Source organism: Pinus tabuliformis, chromosome J (genome assembly GCF_031772625.1).
Source record: "Pinus tabuliformis cultivar Carrire ecotype Pingquan chromosome J, CPIR1, whole genome shotgun sequence".
NCBI lineage: Eukaryota > Viridiplantae > Streptophyta > Pinopsida > Pinales > Pinaceae > Pinus > Pinus tabuliformis.
Genome location: NC_142295.1, coordinates 162,315,376 through 162,333,756, shown reverse-complemented (window position 1 = coordinate 162,333,756; position 18,381 = coordinate 162,315,376). Strand labels below are relative to the sequence as shown.

The following is an 18,381-nucleotide window of genomic DNA, read 5'->3' as shown; positions in this document are numbered from 1 at the left end:
ATGGATGGGAATTGGGTGTCTGTCTGGCATGTCTGCGCAATTTTCTTATTCAACAAAGTGGGCATGGTCTGCAGCCTCTGCGCAATTTTTTAGGGGAGTCAGTCCCGGGGTGACTTTTGGGTCAAACTCTCTGGTTGACTAGCAAGAGGGTTAATTGATCATCCTGTGGGCAGTGAAACTTGAAATGGCTTTATGGGTGCTTCTGCACTGTTCTGGGTGACAGTCGATCAAGTCAATGGTGGGGTTAAGGTTCAACTGTTAGAGGGTGATCTGGTCGTCAGAACTTTAGTAAAACGACTAAGTGTGTGAGTGACTGAAAAGGTGCATATGCGAACTTGCAAACACACACTTACATGACTTGACGACGAGACAAATCAAACCATCCAGACACACATGCTCAACATGACTGACTAATAGTGCAAGTTGACAAGCACGATGCTTGTGATTGGTTGTTGGAAGACCACGACGACGCTTTCATGAGAGTGTATACAACTCCGTGTGTGAGCACGATGAATGTTTACATAGTGAACACAACATGTATACACGAAGCGGAGACCTTGTGTATGACCAGAACATGGTCACAAGCGTGACATTGTTACCAACATGAAAAATTTGTCTGTTGAACGATCAAGCAAGGTGGGTGCGAAGACTCACATGAGCTCATGGGGTGAACCCGAGTGCGTGCAGTCATCAAGTAAAACTCTCAAAGGAGGCTATGAAATTGGATGCATGCCAAAATTTTGGAGGGTGTTACAGCCACAACAACACTTCCTTAAAGGAGAATGGCTCTATCACAACACATTTTCCCATAAGAGCCATGTATCCAATGTACCTCTCAGGTGACCTCCTCTGCCTGCACTGAGAAGTGGGTGCTCCCACATCCAACAATCTGTGCCTTTCTTCCCTCTCTGGAAGACTTTGCTTGAGTGGATGTCTCCACTCCTGGATGCTCTGCATGTGGCTTCTCCATATCAATCTGAGGCTCCTCAACCTTAGGAGCTAAAATCTCTTCATCCACATGTAGCTCAAGCTCCCTCTCAAGGGAAACTCACTTGGACTTATCCTCATCGAATCTAACATCCCTACGAACCACTGTCATCCTATTGGTCGACAAGTACACCTGATAGTTGTGAGGTGTATCATTGTACCCCACAAATGTCCCCAACTTTGTTGTCGGCTCAAGATTCTTCTGTGCATATTTCGTCACATGGGAATATATTGATGACCAAAAAATCCTGAAGTGACCAACATCTACCCTATTACCGGAATAAGCCTCCTCTGGTGTCTTCATCTCAAGTATCTGATGTGGGCTATGGTTCTGAACATAAACCATTGTCTTGCATGCCTTAGCCCACAAGTGTAGTGGTAGGCATTGATCATGAACTATTTCCCTCACTACCCCTAATATGCTTCTATTCTTCATCTCATCCACCCCATTCCACTAAGGGTTATGGGGTGCCACCAACTCCTATTTAGTCCTTTCCTTGCACAAAAGTTCTTAAAATCGTTTGAGACATACTCACCACCATTATCACTTCGTAGAGATTTAACCTTCTTGGCCGACTCTTTCTCCATCAATGCTTTAAACTCACAAAACTTTGTGAAGATTTGATCCTTTTTTTAAATGAAAAATATCCAACATTTTCGAGAAAATTCATCAACAAATATAACATAATACCTGTGTTTGGTCGTGGATGCTGTCAAGAATGGTCCACACACATCTGAACGGACATGCTCTAGAATAGCCTCTGCTTGACTATCTCTATCGTGAAATGAAGACTTAGTGTATTTTCCCAAAGTACACCCCTTGCATGTATCAACTTGCTCAAGTGTACCTTTGTGAAGACTGGTATAGATCTGCTGTAATATCTTCAGAGCCCCATGATGCAAGTGGCTCAATCGCCTATTCCATAACTTTCCAACATCTCGGCTCTGTACCCTTTATGATTTTGTGCTCAAAGCATCACACTCCTCTACCTTCATCTTATAGAGATTCTTCACCTGAATTCTTGTCTTCTTTACTTGACCCGTGGCTATGTGTCGAAGGAACGCCTTTCCTTTCAAGAAGATCACATTATAGCCTCTATCCTCAAGCATGGAAATGGATACCAAGTTCTTATTCAACCTGGGCACATACATAAAATTTTTCAAGTTGAGTGGAGCCCCATGCTCCCTCTTAAAGTAATCAGGCCCAATCCAGTAACACTATACTTCCCATCGTCACCCATCTCAATATGCATCTGGAGATCTTTCTCCTCTAGGTCACTAAATAACTCTTTGGCGCCAGTCATGTGGAATCAAGCTCCACTATATACGTACCGTACACTTCCCATCATTGATGACACTGTGCATGCAATGAGGGAAAATTCCAATTTGAATTGAGAGGCTAAAGCCTCACCTGCCACTCCTCTTGTGGACTTCTTGAGTGGACAATTTTTGAAAAATGGCCCAGCTCATGACAATCAAAGAACTTAACTTTTGTCATGTCTTTCTTATTACCTCCATGGCAAGAATCCGATTTGGAATGGGAAGCTTTCATTTTCCCCTTCTTCACCTCAATTGCTAAGCCACATTTCTCTTCATCATTAGTCTTTGATGAAGAGCCATCCTTGTTGTTCCTCCTGATCTCCTCCTGCATAAAATCCAACCATAGTCGTTCCCAATCCGGCAACTTCTCCTGACCATTGACAAAATCCTGATAACTATGCCAACTCTTTGGGGGTCCTAAAAGACCAAGACTCACCATATCATCCTCGGTAACCATGATTCCAACACTTCTAAGTTCATCACGACACTGAGTGAACTTGGTCAAGTATTTTGGAATACTCTCGCCTTTCTCCATTTTGATTTTTTGAAGTTTTTCCTTTAGTGCCAATTTCCTTTGGTCACTATTGTTTTGATACAAGTTCATCAATGATTTCCACATAGAATACATAGTTTCGTTGCCATGGAGACTCGATACAATGTGGTCTCGAACTCCCTCAAGGATTATCCGCCTCACCTTCGCTGCACACTTCTTCCATTCAACCAAATTCTATGCATCTCATGCTGATGGCTTAGGAATTTCTTGATCAACGAATTCCTTCAACCAATTATCCTCTAGCACAACCTCCATTTTGTCCCTCCAGGCTATAAAAGTTGAGTTTCCTTCCAAGGTATACTCAAGCCGCAAACCGTAGAATGCCATCTACCGATCCTGAAGTATGTATTGCAAATTCGAATTTCACTTGTAACCCAAAACTCAAAACTTCAAAATCTCCTCTACTATATTGTTCTATGCTCTGATACCATGTAGAAAATCCTGTAGATTCACAAGCTCATGCAATGTACTAAATCACAGGACAAGAATATACTTCTACTTTCAACCATTGAAATCCAATAGATCGATGAAAACAATATGAACAAGAAGAAGATAAATCAATGGCACATAACACAAGATGTATATGGAGAAAGCCACTTCTCAGAAATATGAGTGAAGATACAAAACTTGTTCTCACTAGAAAAATTCCACACAAGTATGCTCAACTCTCTCAGCTCACAAGCTAGCTCAAGCCAAATCCTTACCCTATTAAATAGCTCTCCAAGCCCCTAATTTCTTGCATAATTCCTAGGATGAATAGCCTATATTTAAAGGGAATTCATGCTTCCAAAACTGTGCAATCCAAACATAGGTCCTTCTCTAAATTCATGCATGATCTATACAACTCAGTAAATCACACAAATGATAGTACATTGTCCCTGCACTCTAGTCTCAACTGGGTCTTTCTCAGAATTGACATGCATGATTTTCTGATGAGGGAATCTTCAGTTAACTAGAGTGACACTTGCGGATGCACTAGTGAACCAACTGGCTATTAACTCTCTATTAGTTCCACAAAAAATTTGGAACTAATTTAACTGAACATAACTCAATAAACTAAGTGATCTAATTATGACTCACAATTAAACTCATCCTAGACCCCTAAAACTTAGGGATAACATATACATGACTTCATAAATACTTCCAACTCGAAATTCCTAAGCTAATTGAGTTAATTAAACTTAATTAACTATTTACAAGTTGCTATGATAATAAAATTCAATTATAATTCTCAGTTTAATTCAAGGACAAATTAAACTGGAATTTCTTGTTTCCATTCCTTAACACATAAATTTGGAACTAATAGAACACATTCTTCACCATAACATTAATATCCTTTCATGAAATACTTCTATCTACAATGTTAACAATATGCAGAAGCTCAAAAATGTTCATCATTTTTTCAATATTTATGTTTACAGTAGAAGCTCAACCAATGTTCGACACACACCAGCCTCAATCACAAGCTGAATGTTATCATATGTTTCATCAAAAATATAAGACAAAGTCCAACAAGAATTTGTCAATATTTCTTCATCATTCGAATGAATCAGGCGCTCAAGTCTGGTAGTGCTCTCTTTGTCTGCAAGAAAATGGTTTATGAAAATTTAAGCCCTGCAACATATATTTCTATGGACAAGGATGATAAATTAATAGAACAAGCAAAGAAAAATTATTTAAAAAATCAAAAGCATAAATTCCCTACCCGGTCGAATGCAGGTTGTGGCTTGCCTTGATAGAAATTAGACAAGGTCCAAGTGGCATTTCTCAACATAGAAAGCTTAGTGTGCTCATTCAGTTGAGCAAGGAGTGGCATCAGGACACCATGGCTAAGAACTAGGTCTCTATGTTTGGGCGAGTCACCGACCACATTTCCCATTACCCAAAAAATCTATTAATGTAAAAGGACAAGATATTAAACAACAATGGTATCATAGGCCCAAATGTAGAAACACAAACTTGGACTAAATTTCTTAGAAAAATGCTCTACTGTAGAATAGAAATATTCGAAAATAAATCTATTTCAGAAACAAAGTAAAGAAACATTAAAAAAGAGTTGTCTAACTTGCTCACGAACATCATCACTTAGTGAACTTAGTAGTTGTACAAATATTGGCATAACTCCATGGTCAATCACAACTCGTGTATGCTCTAATGTTCCTGAAGATATGTTCGTGAAAGCCCATGCAACTTCAAACTATAATCAAGCATGAAAAAAGCCACAAATCCACTTTTAGACCATTGAAACACTATTTCCTATAGGAGAAAGAAAACAAAATCCCTCAACCCTCTCATGAAATAATCAGTCAAGTACATTCCTGATTTCTATCATGTATAGATAAAAAGAATTAGGTCCTTCACCTGCAGCTTTGGAAAATGATGCCTCACCAAGAATTCAACAAAGTGAGGAACAATGCTTGCATGAATAACGTTATCTATAAGTGGACTACGCTCTATCAAAACAACAAACCAAAAAGTCAACTGCCTAATGGACAAAACATACACAAAAAAATGGCAGTTGATTGACAATTAATACATTATATTTGATGTAAATACCAATTGAAAGAAAATTTTGGAATTGGATCATTGCTTCAAGTTGCAAGTTAGGTTCATTAGACCATACTCCTTCAACCATAGTAGGAAGACTCTCCATCTGCAAAAACAAAAATCAAAACAAAATAAAATAAAACTAATAAAAAAAGGAAACAAAAATGTTAAATAAGGTCATAGATGCCACAACATAGTGGTATATATTCCTCTAGATATAAACTGCCTAGGTTTAGTTAAGTAATACTATCTCACTGAAAGTCTAAATTAACACAATAGCAAGCTCTATGGGGGTATTAATCCTAGATCTTGCATTTACCCCTTAATCACAACATGCTTGACCATTTTGAAGATTCAATCTTGACAAATAGGACTATAAATTTAAGAGTAGATACCACAATCTAGGGGTACAAATTCCATTGAGATTTAATCCTTAGAATAAACTACCTAGAATTATTTAACTAGAGTTATCACAAGATATTGCAACAATTTAACATGGTGTATCACAACAATTGGCCACATTAAAAAAACAACATATGCCAAGGTAGATTGGTCTCAGTTTACCACTTGAGCACATCCAACTTTTCTATCCAACAACAATTAAACTCATTGTATGATAAAAATTGGCCACATTAATAAAACAACACATTATAAGGGGGATTGGTCTCGATTTACCACTTGATCGCGTCCAACTTGGTCATCTTGGCTTCAAGGCAGGATTTAATCCCAAGAACAAATGATCTAAACTTATTAAACTAGAGTTATCACAACATATCATAACAATTGAACTAGGTGTGTCACAACAATTGGCCGCATTATTAAAACAACAATGTAAGGGGAATGGGTCTTGATTTACCACTTGACCACATCCAACTTGACCATATTTTCTTCAAGATAACGAAGTGTTATTGTGATAGAATGCATTTATCAACAAAAGAACATTCCAACCACACTTCATTTCACAAATTTAATGACGAAGAAGTCAGTTTCATGCAAATACCTACAACAACATATTTAATGAGATGGAACTAGTGATAACTAGCAACATAAATTTTAGTTTCTTTTGCTTAACATGTTAACAATGCTTAATGCTGCAAAGAAAAGTTGATGGCACTATAAATAATATCATTAATCTACTAGACAATGACTAAGGAATGCTTGACACATCCATTCTTGAAACTTGGATGCACAAGGCATATTTAGATGTATTCCAAGCTGAAATAATTGAACTACCGCTCTAACAGATTCTGAAGCATGGAAATCCAAAATGAAAGAACTGTGAAATAGATAATAACAATTTGAAAGTGAAAGATTTGAGAAGGAGTTTTAGCACTTAGGAGATCTTGGTAATTGATGATTTTGATGAGCCTGGTGCGATAATTGTTTGCATGTGGTGCCAAATAAAAATACTTGGAGCTTCCCCTCTACCATATTGCACAAAATTACCAAGAGGAAGAGATCTCTTGGTCTCAATATGCCTTTTTTTATTTGATCAACAATTTTAACTGTGTTGTTTCCTGACAAATTCTAAATGCAAACTCCAACCCCAACATTGTAGCATTAAGATGACTCAAACATTTTACCATATTAAGGCCAAAATTTTTAGGATACATAGATGTTTCAATTAAAGTCTATAGTGAATCCAATATTTGCAGTTACAACAAGAAGTAGTCTAGATAGGCTAGTAATTTCGAAATGTAGACCTTTTCTTTGATTTTTGTTTGCTGAAAGTTTTTTTGTTCATTGAAACAAGTACAGTGGTAATGAACTTGAGTTATATAAAATACTATAAATGATACCAAATAACCATAAAGAAACAATGTCATACTATCTGTTGTTACACTGAAAGTATATAATCTGGAAACATAGATCAAAAAGTAGCATTTAAGAGTGACAAGAAAAAACAATTAAACCACTATGGATCTTATCTATTGTAAGAAATAATCTTATAATTTGTAAACAAGAAATTGAACAACAGTAAAATAAGTTTCAAGTACATATGGTACTTGAGATCTTTCCTTTGCAAGTTTTTTTTTGTAAGTAGGAAAATTATGAACAATGTGAACAATCAAAGCATTTTTACTCTATTGACAAGCCAAACAATATAAAATTTGCAAATGAAACTAGATAAATACAAAGAAATAATGATATGTTGTTGGCTATTGTTATAGCTAAAGCATATAGATTGAGATCATGTGTGTCATTAACCATTTAATAAGATAAGCATACAATATTTGGCAATGGAAAAATTCTCTTTATCTAAAAGGGAACAATTGCATATTAAGTCACACTAGCTGTTGTGACCTAGGGACACAATTGTACGTTGTACTTAATAAATTTTTCCTCATAACCAACAACAAACCTCCATTCTGACAGAATTCACAAAGACACTTTGATTGGATATTGTAGGTCCACGTGCTACACTAAGTACACAATGCATTTATCTTGATGTACTTACGAAAGAAATAAATAAAGCCGAGAGAACATTTATTCATACAAAGACCTCATTGCTTGTCTGTCATTTATCATAGTGGAACTTATTTTTCAAAGATATTCTTCTTTCCATTATTTGAAATTAAACTAATTTTTTTAAACAAAAACTCACCATTTTTTTACGATGGAGTGAGGTCAATCTCCTGGGACATGTGATTTTGGGGATTCTTAGGTCTAGCTATACATAATGTACTATGACATGAACCTTGTTTTGTTGTGTTAAATTTTCACATATCAAAGGTTGGATGACATCACAACCAAGAAATCAAAAGGGCAAGCCTTAAGGAGAGAATGGGAGTGAGCCTGGGACCTATAATGTGCACATATGCATGGTGTCTTAGCATCATAGATTCAAAATCGTAGAATATAATCTCACATAGAAAAAGTTGTCTTCCTGCCAATATAGGATGAAATAATTATGTTCCCCACTGAAGCTTGCACCTTGTCACTCCAGAGTACTTGAGTGGACTACCATCATAAGGAGGAGAGGATTAGTATTGAAACTGGATCTTGCTGTTATAGTAAGCCCTCCATTACAAAGTGAAAAAATTGGCTTAAACAACTAATTCTAGCATGGACATCTTTTCTAACAACAAGTTTCATTGGTTTTTTTGGTCTCACTCTTGCTATCAAAAGGTAAGTGGCATTGCACAATTTAAACAATTGGGTCAACAATCGTGTGTAGCGAGCCAGATCCTTTCCCAACACAATGAACACTATTCTAAAATGTTTATATGTGGAATATTCTCTATTGATCATAAAAATTACTTCTTAGTGAGCTTTAACACAATCATGCGACAAATCTACATGTATCCAAGAGCTTGTTCAGTCAACGAGATCTTGCACTGTCCTATTACTATTAATTAAAAAAAATCTCCTATGCTTCTATTTCTCATTAGTAAGTGGTATCCTTTTTTTCATTTTTGTTGGATACCTGTTGTAGTTTGTTCAAAAATTTTCTCTGGTTCATCAATTGTATCTCATAGATAACTAGGATCTTAAGGTTGTGTCATATGCTTTCACATCATTACAACCCAATGTTTGTACCTGAATGATTGTGATTATGTCTCTTTTCCAAATAATATAATTTTTTAGTCTCTATTTTCCAAAACAAAATCAGTTCTTAACTCACTGAAACAATCATAAGAACCAAACAATCCTTAAGAATATCCTTTGAGACAACAGTAATTCAATGTATAACAAATTGGAAAACAATGCAGATGTAGCTACATGCATGAAAAGAACACAAGCATTATAATGTATTTATCAAGTTGCCTTGAAATACAATATATTGAACAAAAAAGGTATTGTTATGAGATTCATTTCTTGCACAACCAAAGGACAATGATAATATATAAAATCCATATGTCACCTAAATATTTTTTTCAATTATGCATATTTGTGAAATATACTACCAAGGGATGAACTGGCCATCCCCTGATGGGCATCCACACATGAATGTCACCTCAACCTAGTGCAATAAAGAAATAAATGAGCAATGGGCACGAAAACAATTGTCTCTCAAATCACAAGCAAGTTGCAACAACACAACTCTTGCAAACCTTAAACAAGTCAAGAGGAAACATATGGTGTCTCAACGCCTATAAAAGTGAGAATTTTTTTTGTTTTAGCCATAAAACACTTTACTTGAAACAACCAAATCAAGGCCTCCTTGCTTTTCCTAATTGAATCAAGAAAAAAATATGTATCAATTCCTCTTTGTCAACTCCAACTAGTACAAAGCCCAAAATACACTCCAAAGCTCCAAACATAGCAACAATAAGTTTTTAGAGTCATCTCTCAGTGCAATCTCATTATAACTATAGATGAGAAGCCAAAAAATAATCCAGGGAGCCCACCTAAAAACTTGTAAAATGACATAGAACCAATAACAAGAGAACAAAACAAAAGACATGAGCTTGGAACATGGAACCCCTCACTTTTCAAGGTGGAAAATAGATAGAATCAAGTTGGGAAGTGGGGACCTGTCAACCTTGTAGTGGAGGAAGAAGAGTTCAATGTTGCAAACCCTACATACCTTGTTGTAGGTATAGATTGTCCTGCTAATTCCCAAGAAATATATTCTCAATACTAGCGAAAGAACCAGTGTTAAATTTGAATAATGGAAAAAAAAGTATCTATTGTAAAACAAGTCATGTTATGGACAAGGATAGGCCAATGCTGAGATCTCTATATAAATACATGTTTTCTCATGGTTTATGCAAAGATTTGAAAAGTAGTTTGGGCTAAATGTAGTAGTTGACCTACTACTAGCAATAGGGTACAACAATTATCATGATACTGGTAATATATTCAAAAATTTCCTTAATTGTAGGCATTTGAATTGGATATGTAGACCTAGAAGATTTAATTTTTGTCATCTTTCCTTCTCTTACCATGACTATGATTGTAATATGTAAAAATACTTGTAGCAAGTAATGGAGTGATTATTGTAACAATAAAACCCAGTTTTTTGTTGGTTTGGCTTTGCAAACCATCAACATAGTAAACTGGAAAACATAAAAAAAAAAAATCCACAGAAATATTCATGCATCCCACACCTCATGGGGCCTTAACCCTTAAGCTCTTAAGATACAGAATTTGGAAAATTAGCACCCAAATTTTCTTTAACATAGAAATCACATAGTAAACCACAATATGATTTATAATATCAAAGAAAACACATTGCAAATACTGCAATGGGAAGAAACTAAGATAACAATCTGAAATTTTGAAGTGTCCATATAACAAATCAATCCCAATTCAAACCAGTGACCAGCAAGAAATGAGGCATTAAAAAATGCAACCATGAGCATTGATCTCTTTTGAGCAATCACGAGCATGATGATAAACTCCTTGAAATGTATGGCCTTGCAAAGGCAAAGAACAAATACATCAATGACACCTTGCACTTCCCTATTGATCCAAGATCTTTTGCTTATAGATGTTGTTAGCGCTTGAGATTTCACCCTAGGCTGAGGAAGGTAAACCTTCAAGGCTACATCAAACCATTTCACCTCGTAGCTAGCCCTACGAGGTATGAGAAGGCTCTCTCGGGTCAGATTCGATAGATCTTTCAATATGATTAGGCTGACCAATTAAGAATAAGGATTTTAGGGTAGTAAATTGATAGGGGGTTTGATTTGATGATTTGTGGGGTTTTTTAATGGAATGACGGGGCTTTTCTGGGCTGCATGGGCAAAATCACAGCTTCAAACAGAGAAATATAATGACTACACAGGTTATCAACTGAGGCAAGGTAGGCATGCAATTTAACACCAAATCTGGTTTCAAATGGGATGGCAAGACTGGTGAGGAGCTAAGGAGGGCAGACAATAACTCTGAATCCTCCTTAAACAGTAGAAAACATCGAATGCGAACAAACTTATAGGAGGAGCATATAATACTATGAATTCCTACCTAATCACTTCATTTGTTCAGCTTGAAAGGGTCATGAAATGAAATGGAACATAACTGATTACATATGAGACAAAGGGAAAAACTTATGCTAAATCAACATACCACATGAATCTCAGCAAACAGAGCTTTGAAATTCCATTAAATTCTCTGCAGAAAACTGTACAATACAAAGCTCTCTGCTTCTCCAGCAGCTCCCAGCGCTCAGAAAAACTCTCCCTCCTTACTCCCTCTCTTCTTACTCTCTAATGATTATTTTTAAATACAAATAATAAAAACGCTGCCCAAAACAGGGGCGCTGTTTTAACTAGCCTCAAAAATATCAAACAAACTACAGCTGGGGGAAAACAAGTCGACCCCAAGATGAGGGATTTGTTTTATTATCCTTATTAACAAAATAAACTAAAAATAATCAGCGCTTTCCTGAAGGGAGAATGGCGCTCTTTCCACTGAATTCTGTTGATGATTGACCAAAACTGGAGCGCATATCTAGTTTGCAATATTAATTAAAATCTGGGAAATAGGAATCGAATCCTATCTTGTTGTTCTGGCACCGTTTGAATAGCGGTGGCATTACACGTTTACCCTTGGCACTCTTCTGTTTCTTGTAAGAGTCTAGTAACTTTGGTGTGTAAACAGCATCGTATGCCACCTGGAGCTCCACATCAACATAGTCAGCATCCAATTCTATAGCCAAACAAAGTACATCAAGGCGTGTTGCTTCATCCATACTCCAACGCTGCTGGTTCAATACTAGTCATACCTTCTCCCGTCTCTGGATCCCAAATTCTGACTACTCGATTATCAGCAGTGATCATTCTCGGCCTTGAAGCATTTAGAGTTGAATGCCACTTGATATCCAAAATAGGACTACCATACATGTGATCTTTAACTCGAAAAGGCCTTGAAGAACGCAGATCATATATTAGCACCTGTCCAGAACTATTTCCAACTGCCATCTGAAAGCTTTCAGTTTCCTCGAATCGTATCGCAGTGACCTCCTGATCAGTATCTCCTGCATGTGTAGCTACATCAATTCTTCCTATCGAAGCTTTTTCTCTCAAATCAAAACATTCTAAGGCACCATCTTCTCCACCACAAGCCAACAATCCATGAACTGGGCTTCGGCAAATTACATTGACTGCTGGAGAGTGAGTGTTTAAAGACGCAAAAAAAAAACGACCCTGTTCCAAGTTGATGCGATATAAATCTGGTGAAGAAACAGCACAAATCAAATCACATGACCAACGATCATAGACAATATCCCTTCCCATCATTTGTACAATACACACTGGACCTTTTTATTTAAAGGATTATTAAACTTCTCCACTAGTTTTTGTCTTTGGGCGCCACTAGTGCGTCCATCAAGCATGTACCATTCTTTACCTTGCCTCCAGCATTCATCTTTCTTTCCACGCCGAGGTAATTTAGTCAAGAATGACTCAATAGGATCTAATGTACTCAAGCTTTGGCTGAAAACCAATGCCTTATCACCTCGCTCAGAGCTCATGGCCAGGAGTAGCAACTAGAATGGTTATTCCTTCACGCAACCTCGCTTTTTCCATTCTCCAAAGTTGATGTCAAAGCTGGAATGCCTTCAAGCCCACCATTCTCTAGAACCTTGAGAAAAGGCAGACCCTTTGCACCAGATTTGATTGCTTCCTTATAGATATCTCCTTTCTTCAGACTTGTATTTGAATATTTGCTTGATCCCAGAGGCACAACCAAAGCCTTGATGACTCCAACAGATTGTAATGTATTCATAAAAATTTGAAAATCTGTTCCACTAAAGACTTCAGAAACATTTACCAACTCCATCTCGAAGCGGAGATCTGGTCTGTCAGATCCATAGCGATCCACGGCATCAGCATATGTTAACCTTGGAAAATGAACAGGAAGTTCAATTCCTTGAATCTCGTGGAAAACATGTCTTATCATATCCTCGTTGAGTTTTAGCATGTCATCCAATGGTGTGAAAGCCAACTCCATATCTAGTTGTGTAAATTCAGGTTACCTATCTGCTCTCAAGTCTTCATCTCGAAAACACCTTGCTATTTGATAATATCTATCAAATCCTGACACCATCAACATCTGCTTGAACAGCTGAGGACTTTGTGGCAAAGCATAAAATTCCCCGGGCTGAATCCGAGATGGAACAAGATAATCACGGGCACCTTCAGGTGTAGACTTTGACAAAATTGGTGTTTCAATCTCCACAAAACCATGGACATCTTCTAAGTATCGCCTTATAACCTTAGAAACTTTGTGTCGGAGCCTTAGATTGATTTGTTGACACCGTAGATCAAGGTAACGGTACCTTAAGTGAACCTCCTCTGTTATGACATCATGTATTCTGACTTCACTTGGTTTCTGGTTATTTTCCAGGTGGATCATGCAGGACTTCTTAGAATCAATGCTGCTCGTCTTATCAAAAGGAGTAATTGATTCTGCTTTGTATGATACTGCACCAACTCTTGATTGGCTTTCCAAATATGCTGGGAAATTAATGCTTACTGCTTCTCCACTGCTACGAACTATACCATGACCAACAGATTCAGGGATAGTTACTTCCTTTTCCATTCCTAGCATACACTCTCGAGTAGAAGCACGTTTCTGAATTTCATAATCATCTTTAAGGTTTACTTCTTCAGTGGATTTATCAATAACCGGAAACTTGATTGGTGGAAGCTCAAGTTCTCTATCAGATTGTACTTTCAGCACTCCCCTATCATTTTCATTCGAATCCACCTGCTCTTTTCCTTCCACAGGCTGGTGTGTTGTAGACTGAGAACCACTTGAACGCAGCTCTGCCGGTAATTTGTCATCTTCAATGAAAAGCCTTTTGCAGAGATCCAATTTCGCAAGTTGGGAAGCTAGACCATGTAGATCGACAGAAAGAACTGATGCCTGGACAATTGCTTCCCGCCATCCAATCCTCATAATCAGAAGTCATGTTGTCATTGCTAATAAAATGATCATCGTCACCCCATGACAAGAGATTACGCCTTCTCACATATAGCATTGAACTTATACCCGCTGTATCTTTGGTGTGAAAACCACAAAGTCAATATGAAATGTTTGTGTTTTTGCAGGGATAGGAGCTTGAAATCACTGCCGTCTTTTGAAAGCTGAAGATAAATTACATAATTTAAATCCACACATTAATGATTTCTTCTTCAAAACCCTGTTTTGAAGAAGAATCAATCTCTGATATAAGACAGAGTCTAACATCGGCTCCATTTGGGATGGCAGCTGCAGCTTCCTGGAGGTGCCAAGAACCGCAGAACTTTGGGAGAGCAGACCGTGCCTCCACCATTGGGCAATGGAGTCATCATCAACAAATCAACACAGCTGAAGACTTATTTTCACACTGAAACTGAACTCAAACAAACTTCAAGCAAACTAAAACAAGATGCTGCCCTTGTGGCTGCTTATTTATTTACAAAACCTACTCTACTCTGCTGTACAAATAATAGATCAGGTTATACCAAAATGCCAAATTAACCATGCAAGTAGACCTGAAAATGAAGCCGCTTGAGAATGCTGCCACGAAGTCACAGATGCAGTTGCTGGCAGCCCTTCATGTGAGTATTGAGCTTGGTCACGGAAAAGACAGCCTGATCTGTCAATAAAACTGAAAAATGTGTCCATGTATGCCGCAATAGGATCACGGACACCGGCCTCTGTTGGCTGTCCCAACTCTGCGATGCATACCTCCAGCTGCACATTGTCAATGTATACCTCTATAGGCAAGTCTGTTATTGCTTGTTGTGAAGGAAGAAGGATTTCCAAGAACTTTTTAGGGTCTTGGAAAGCATAAGAGTGGATCTGCTCATCTAAATCTTGAATCTCCTATTCGATTCTTTCAATAATTAACTCACAGGTAGCAACTTTAGTTTCAGGAGAGAACTCTGGAGATTTCAAACTTTGAAAGAAGTCACTGAAAAATTCTTCATTAATTTCAATATCCACTAACAATTCTCTAACGCCATCTAGAGTTTTACAAAATGCAGGGTCTGCCACATACCCTACCATTGCATGAACATATCAACAGGCACTGGAATGTCTGGATCGAGTTGGAGTCGCCAAGTGAATGATTCAGCCTGCATAAGTGTCTGACTGTTGTCCACCATCAGCATCAGATCTGAAATTGATACATGTACTGGGGTAAAATGTCAATGAAGTGAGGGTTTCAAAAGCTCACGGAGATTGACTGAAGCAGCGTTTATCTACTAACGCTGATGTAAAACAAGAGCGTTTTCGAAGGCTTCTGGCGTAACTTCAGGCTCTGTCTAAGACTTAAGAAATCACACTACAATGAGCAAATTACAAATTTGTTCTTCCCCAGTATGGTCGCCAATATGTTAGCGCTTGAGATTTCACCCTAGGCTGAGGAAGGTAAACCTTCAAGGCTACATCAAACCATTTCACCTCGTAGCTAGCCCTACGAGGTATGAGAAGGCTCTCTCGGGTCAGATTCGATAGATCTTTCAATATGATTAGGCTGACCAATTAAGAATAAGGATTTTAGGCTAGTAAATTGATAGGGGGTTTGATTTGATGATTTGTGGGGTTTTTTAATGGAATGACGGGGCTTTTCTGGGCTGCATGGGCAAAATCACAGCTTCAAACAGAGAAATATAATGACTACACAGGTTATCAACTGAGGCAAGGTAGGCATGCAATTTAACACCAAATCTGGTTTCAAATGGGATGGCAAGACTGGTGAGGAGCTAAGGAGGGCAGACAATAACTCTGAATCCTCCTTAAACAGTAGAAAACATCGAATGCGAACAAACTTATAGGAGGAGCATATAATACTATGAATTCCTACCTAATCACTTCATTTGTTCAGCTTGAAAGGGTCATGAAATGAAATGGAACATAACTGATTACATATGAGACAAAGGGAAAAACTTATGCTAAATCAACATACCACATGAATCTCAGCAAACAGAGCTTTGAAATTCCATTAAATTCTCTGCAGAAAACTGTACAATACAAAGCTCTCTGCTTCTCCAGCAGCTCCCAGCGCTCAAAAAAACTCTCCCTCCTTACTCCCTCTCTTCTTACTCTCTAATGATTATTTTTAAATACAAATAATAAAAATGTTGCCCAAAACAGGGGCGCTGTTTTAACTAGCCTCAAAAATATCAAACAAACTACAGCTGGGGGAAAACAAGTCGACCCCAAGATGAGGGATTTGTTTTATTATCCTTATTAACAAAATAAACTAAAAATAATCAGCGCTTTCCTGAAGGGAGAATGGCGCTCTTTCCACTGAATTCTGTTGATGATTGACCAAAACTGGAGCGCATATCTAGTTTGCAATATTAATTAAAATCTGGGAAATAGGAATCGAATCCTATCTTGTTGTTCTGGCACCGTTTGAATAGCGGTGGCATTACACGTTTACCCTTGGCACTCTTCTGTTTCTTGTAAGAGTCTAGTAACTTTGGTGTGTAAACAGCATCGTATGCCACCTGGAGCTCCACATCAACATAGTCGGCATCCAATTCTATAGCCAAATGAAGTACATCAAGGCGTGTTGCTTCATCCATACTCCAACGCTGCTGGTTCAATACTAGTCATACCTTCTCCCGTCTCTGGATCCCAAATTCTGACTACTCGATTATCAGCAGTGATCATTCTCGGCCTTGAAGCATTTAGAGTTGAATGCCACTTGATATCCAAAATAGGACTACCATACATGTGATCTTTAACTCGAAAAGGCCTTGAAGAACGCAGATCATATATTAGCACCTGTCCAGAACTATTTCCAACTGCCATCTGAAAGCTTTCAGTTTCCTCGAATCGTATCGCAGTGACCTCCTGATCAGTATCTCCTGCATGTGTAGCTACATCAATTCTTCCTACCGAAGCTTTTTCTCTCAAATCAAAACATTCTAAGGCACCATCTTCTCCACCACAAGCCAACAATCCATGAACTGGGCTTCGGCAAATTACATTGACTGCTGGAGAGTGAGTGTTTAAAGACGCAAAAAAAAAACGACCCTGTTCCAAGTTGATGCGATATAAATCTGGTGAAGAAACAGCACAAATCAAATCACATGACCAACGATCATAGACAATATCCCTTCCCATCATCTGTACAATACACACTGGACCTTTTTATTTAAAGGATTATTAAACTTCTCCACTAGTTTTTGTCTTTGGGCGCCACTAGTGCGTCCATCAAGCATGTACCATTCTTTACCTTGCCTCCAGTATTCATCTTTCTTTCCACGCCGAGGTAATTTAGTCAAGAATGACTCAATAGGATCTAATGTACTCAAGCTTTGGCTGAAAACCAATGCCTTATCACCTCGCTCAGAGCTCATGGCCAGGAGTAGCAACTAGAATGGTTATTCCTTCACGCAACCTCGCTTTTTCCATTCTCCAAAGTTGATGTCAAAGCTGGAATGCCTTCAAGCCCACCATTCTCTAGAACCTTGAGAAAAGGCAGACCCTTTGCACCAGATTTGATTGCTTCCTTATAGATATCTCCTTTCTTCAGACTTGTATTTGAATATTTGCTTGATCCCATAGGCACAACCAAAGCCTTGATGACTCCAGCAGATTGTAATGTATTCATAAAAATTTGAAAATCTGTTCCACTAAAGACTTCAGAAACATTTACCAACTCCATCTCGAAGCAGAGATCTGGTCTGTCAGATCCATAGCGATCCACGGCATCAGCATATGTTAACCTTGGAAAATGAACAGGAAGTTCAATTCCTTGAATCTCGTGGAAAACATGTCTTATCATATCCTCGTTGAGTTTTAGCATGTCATCCAATGGTGTGAAAGCCAGCTCCATATCTAGTTGTGTAAATTCAGGTTACCTATCTGCTCTCAAGTCTTCATCTCGAAAACACCTTGCTATTTGATAATATCTATCAAATCCTGACACCATCAACATCTGCTTGAACAGCTGAGGACTTTGTGGCAAAGCATAAAATTCCCCTGGCTGAATCCAAGATGGAACAAGATAATCACGGGCACCTTCAGGTGTAGACTTTGACAAAATTGGTGTTTCAATCTCCACAAAACCATGGACATCT

The 18,381-nt window shown here is 37.9% G+C and overlaps 1 pseudogene; it reads right to left on the bottom strand.

The window, feature by feature from the left end:
• LOC149226180 (importin subunit alpha-1-like) overlaps positions 1-12,969 on the bottom strand; it is a 120,434-nt pseudogene extending 107,465 nt beyond the window's left edge.
• Between the last annotated feature and the right edge of the window lie 5,412 nt (positions 12,970-18,381).